Below are 5,793 nucleotides of genomic sequence, written 5' to 3' on the forward strand. Positions count from 1 at the left end.
TCTTCTTCAGATGAAGCTTCTTTAGTACTGCTTGGTGCATTTTGCATTCCAGATAGACTTTGAGAAATCATATTGACTTGCTGAGTCAATATCTTGTTCTGAGCCAATATGGCATTCAGAGTGTCAATCTCAAGAACTCCTTTCTTCTGATTTGTCCCATTGTTCACAGGATTCCTTTCAGAAGTGTACATGAATTGGTTATTTGCAAGCATTTCAATGAGTTCTTGAGCTTCTGTAGGCGTCTTCTTCAGATGAAGAGATCCTCCAGCAGAGCTATCCAAGGACATCTTGGACAGTTCAGACAGACCATCATAGAAAATACCTATGATGCTCCATTCAGAAAGCATATCATAGGGACACTTTCTGATCAATTGTTTGTATCTTTCCCAAGCTTCATAGAGGGATTCTCCTTCCTTCTGTCTGAAGGTTTAGACTTCCACTCTAAGCTTACTCAATTTTTGAGGTGGAAAGAACTTTGCCAAGAAGGCATTGACTAGCTTTTCCCAAGAGTTCAGGCTTTCTTTAGGTTGTGAGTCCAACCATGTCCTAGCTCTGTCTCTTACAGCAAAAGGGAATAGCATAAGTCGGTAGACCTCATGGTCAACCCCATTAGTCTTGACAGTGTCACAGATTTGCAAGAATTCAGCATAAAACTGATGAGGATCTTCCAATGGAAGTCCATGGAACTTGCAATTCTGTTGCATTAGAGAAACTAATTGAGGCTTAAGCTCAAAGTTCCTTGCATTGTTGGCATTGTTATTATTTTCGGCTGCCATGAGTTCTTCTTCTTTGAAGATTTCTGTTAGGTCCTCTACAGAGAATTGTGCCTTAGCTTCTCTTAGCTTTCGCTTCAAGGTCCTTTCAGGTTCAGGATCAGCCTCAACAAGAATGCTTTTGTCTTTGCTTCTGCTCATATGAAAGAGAAGAAAACAAGGAAATATGGAATCCTCTATGTCACAGTATAGAGATTCCTTGAGGTGTCAGAGGAAAAGAAAAATAGAAGGCAGAAGTAGAAAATTCGAACTTATCAAAGAAGATGGAGTTCGAATTGTGCATTAAGGAATAGTGTTAGTCCATAAATAGAAGGATGTGAGAAGAGGGGAAGTAATTTTCGAAAATTAAGTAAAAGATTTTGAAAACATTTTGAAAAACACTAATTGATTTTCGAAAATAAAAGTGGGAAAGAAATCAAGTGATTTTTGAAAAAGATTTTGAAATTAGAAATAAAAAAGATTTGATTTTGAAAATTAATGACTTGGCTAACAAGAAAAGATATGATTCAGACATTAAACCTTTCTCAACAGAAAAGGCAACATACTTGAAATGTTGAATCAAATCATTAATTGATAGCAAATATCCTTGAAAATAGAAAGAAATTGATTTTGAAAAAGATTTGATTGAAAAGATTTTGAAAACTTGCAAAAAAATCTGAATTAAAAACAGAATCTTCCCTCTTGTGCCATCCTGGCGTTAAACGCCCAGAATGGTGCACATTTTGGCGTTTAACGCCCAAAACTCTACCCTGGCTGGCGTTTAAACGCTAGTTTGCCTTCCTCACTGGGCGTTTTGAACGCCCAGCTTTTTCTGTGTAATTCCTCTGCAGTGTGTTCTGAATCTTCAATTCTCTGTATTATTGACTTGAAAAGACAAAAATTAAAAATATTTTTGGATTTTTAATCATGAGGAATAATCAAAATGCAACTAAAATCAAATAGCAATGCATGCAAGACACCAAACTTAGCAGTTTGTATACTACTGACACTAACAAAATGAGAATGCATATGAGAAACATAAACACTCAAGTCAAGAGAAATTAAAGATCAGAGTAATGAAATCATCAAGAACATCTTGAAGATCACTTAAGACACATGCATGAATGCAAAAGGAACAAAAAACATGCAATTGACACCAAACATAATATGAGACTCTAGACTCAATCAAGAAACATAAAATATTTTTGGTTTTTATGATTTTCTAAAAATTGTTTTGTGCTTTTTCGAAAATTAAGTGGAAAAAGAAAATAAAGGTATCAAAATTCTTAATGAGAATTCCAGGAATCATTGCAATGCTAGTCTAAGACTCCGGTCCAGGAATTAGACATGGCTTCATAGCCAGCCAAGCTTTCAAAGAAAGCTCCGGTCCAAAACACTAGACATGGCCAATGGCCAGCCAAGCCTTAGCAAATCATTGTTCCAACAGCAAGATTGATAGAAATCAACAAGCTCTTGTGATGATAAGTTGAAACCTTGATCCAATAAAATTAGACATAGCTTCACAGCCAGCCAGACTTCAACAGATCATCATGAAACTCTAGAATTCATTCTTAAGAATTCTGAAAAAAATACCTAATCTAAGCAACAAGATGAACCGTCAGTTGTCCATACTCGAACAATCCCCGGCAACGGCGCCAAAAACTTGGTGCACGAAATTGTGATCAATACTTTTCACAACTCAATTAATCCCCGGTGATGAACCCAAAAACTTGGTGTTCAATACCATGGCATAAACACAACGTCGCACAACTAACCAGCAAGTGTACTGGGTCGTCCAAGTAATAAACCTTACGCGAGTAAGGGTCGATCCCACAGAGATTGTTGGTATGAAGCAAGCTATGGTCACCTTGTAAATCTTAGTCAGGCAAACTCAAATGGGTATGGGTGATATACGAATAAAACATAAAGATAAAGATAGAGATACTTATGTAATTCATTGGTGGGAATTTCAGATAAGCGTATGAAGATGCTTGGTCCCTTCCGTCTCTCTGCTTTCCTACTGTCTTCATCCAATCCTTTTTACTCCTTTCCATGGCAAGCTGTATGCAAGGGTTTCACCGTTGTCAGTGGCTACCTCCCATCCTCTCAGTGGAAATGTTCAACATACCCTGTCACGGCACGGCTATCCATTTGTCGGTTCTCAATCAGGCCGGAATAGAATCCAGTGATTCTTTTGCGTCTGTCACTAACGCCCCGCCTTCAGGAGTTTGAAGATCGTCACAGTCATTCAATCATCGAATCCTACTCAGAATACCACAGACAAGGTTTAGACCTTCCGGATTCTCTTGAATGCCGCCATCAGTTCTAGCTTATACCACGAAGATTCCGGTTAAAGAATCCAAGAGATATCCACCCAATCTAAGGTAGAACGGAGGTGGTTGTTAGGCACGCGTTCATAGGTGAGAATGATGATGAGTGTCACGGATCATCACATTCATCAAGTTGAAGAACAAGTGATATCTTAGAACAAGAACAAGCGGAATTGAATAGAAGAACAGTAGTAATTGCATTAATACTCGAGGTACAGCAGAGCTCCATACCTTAATCTATGGTGTGTAGAAACTCCACCGTTGAAAATACATAAGAACAAGGTCTAGGCATGGCCGAATGGCCAGCCTCCCAATGATCAAAAGATCTAAAGATCAAAAGATTCCAAAGATCAGAAGATGAAAATACAATAGTAAAAGGTCCTATATATAGAAAACTAGTAGCCTAGGGTTTACAGAGATGAGTAAATGACATAAAAATCCACTTCCGGGCCCACTTGGTGTGTGCTTGGGCTGAGCATTGAAGCATTTTCGTGTAGAGACTCTTCTTGGAGTTAAACGCCAGCTTTGGTGCCAGTTTGGGCGTTTAACTCCCATCCTTGTGCCAGTTCCAGCGTTTAACACTGGGAATTCTGATAGTGACTTTGAACGCCGGTTTGGGCCATCAAATCTTGGTCAAAGTATAGACTATCATATATTGCCGGAAAGCCCAGGAAGGCTACTTTCCAACGCCGTTGAGAGCGCGCCAATTGGGCTTCTGTAGCTCCAGAAAATCCACTTCGAGTGCAGGGAGGTCAGAATCCAACAGCATCTGCAGTCCTTTTCAGTCTCTGAATCAAATTTTTGCTCAGGTCCCTCAATTTCAGCCAGAAAATACCTGAAATCACAGAAAAACACACAAACTTATAGTAAAGCCCAGAAAAGTGAATTTTAACTAAAAACTAATAAAAATATACTAAAAACTAACTAGATCATACTAAAAACATACTAAAAACAATGCCAAAAAGCGTACAAATTATCCGCTCATCAGCCATCTTTCTAATTCCTTCAGCTATGAGTTCATGAACTTTGATTTCTCCTCCTTTGAGTATGCAGTGCACCATTGTGGTTCTCTTGAGATTCACCTCCGAGTTGTTTGCAGCTGGGAGAATAGACCTCCTCACTAGTTCAAACCACCCCTTGGCTTCAGGAGTGAGATCTGTTCTCTTGATGAACTTTGGTTTCTTTCCTGCACCCCTTTCCCAGTCAGCTCCGGGTACATAAATATCCCGCAAAATCTGGTCATAATTGGGGTTGTCCAGTCTTGAGTGATAACTCTCTTCTTCAAACTGTATGGACCGTAGCTTCAGTGCCCTCATGACACTCATGGGACCAAAATCCACTATCTTTCCTCTCACAAAGCTTGTATATGACTCAACTTTCTTATCATATCGGACCGTATTTGCATAAAATTCTCTTATGAGGTTTGCATTCACCTTAGTGACAGTATCGGTGAGGAGCTCCCATCTTCTCTTTTCCACTTTCTCTATGATTTCTGGACACTCAGTTTTCTTCACTTGAAATCCCAGCTCGTAAATAATTTTCTTTTCAACCATCCACCCGTATTGCAATGCATGGTACATGCTTCTAAATCTCTTTTCATTATACGGGTGTTGCTCCATGGGTTCCTTTCCCTTCCTTCTTTTGGAGCTTGATGACGCCATGAATTTGCATTGCTGTTTTGAGGTGATTTGAGGATACGGATAGATGAAGAATGGGTTGGCTAGGACAATTTGTGATGAAGGGTTTTAGTACACCAAAAGTGTAGAGTGTGGAGAGTGGGGATTTGAATGTGAGGAGTGAAGCTGCACTAAGGTTCCTTTATATAGGGAGATCATGAGAGAATGGAAGGTGTGGATTGCAGGAATGGTTGCTTGATGGATGGTTGGGGTTGTCTATGAAGGAAAGACAAGGATCATTGATGAGCGGATAATTTGTATACTTTTTGGCATTGTTTTTAGTATGTTTTTAGTATGATCTAGTTAGTTTTTAGTATATTTTTATTAGTTTTTAGTTAAAATTCACTTTTCTGGACTTTACTATGAGTTTGTGTGTTTTTCTGTGATTTCAGGTATTTTCTGGCTGAAATTGAGGGACCTGAGCAAAAATCTGATTCAGAGACTAAAAAGGACTGCAGATGCTGTTGGATTCTGACCTCCCTGCACTCGAAGTGGATTTTCTGGAGCTACAGAAGCCCAATTGGCGCGCTCTCAACTGCGTTGGAAAGTAGACATCATGGGCTTTCCAGCAATATATGATAGTCCATACTTTGCCCAAGATTTGATGGCCCAAACCGGCGTACAAAGTCACCCTCAGAAATCCCAGCGTTAAACGCCGGAACTGGCACCAAAATGGGAGTTAAACGCCCAAACTGGCATAAAAGCTGGCGTTTAACTCCAAGAAGAGTCTCTACACGAAAATGCTTCATTGCTCAGCCCAAGCACACACCAAATGGGCCCGGAAGTGGATTTTTATGTCATTTACTCATTTCTGTAAACCTTAGGCTACTAGTTCTCTATAAGTAGGACCTTTTACTATTGTATTTTCATCCTTTGATCACTTTAGATCTCTAGATCATCTTTGGACATCTAGTTCTTAGATCAGACTTTGGTAGCTATCTTCATTTTTATGCTATCTTAGATCACTGGGAGGCTGGCCATTCGGCCATGCCTAGACCTTATACTTATGTATTTTCAACGGTGGAGTTTCTACAC

The 5,793-nt window shown here is 39.4% G+C and overlaps 1 non-coding gene across 1 annotated transcript; it reads left to right on the forward strand.

Annotated features, from left to right (window-relative positions):
• The first annotated feature begins 341 nt into the window (after positions 1–341).
• LOC112719456 (small nucleolar RNA R71) lies at positions 342–449 on the forward strand. Its single transcript, XR_003161757.1, has one exon. It is a non-coding gene; the product is annotated as a small nucleolar RNA R71 (small nucleolar RNA).
• The last annotated feature ends 5,344 nt before the right edge of the window (positions 450–5,793 follow it).

This window comes from Arachis hypogaea, chromosome 10 (assembly GCF_003086295.3).
Source record: "Arachis hypogaea cultivar Tifrunner chromosome 10, arahy.Tifrunner.gnm2.J5K5, whole genome shotgun sequence".
Taxonomy (NCBI): Eukaryota; Viridiplantae; Streptophyta; class Magnoliopsida; order Fabales; family Fabaceae; genus Arachis; species Arachis hypogaea.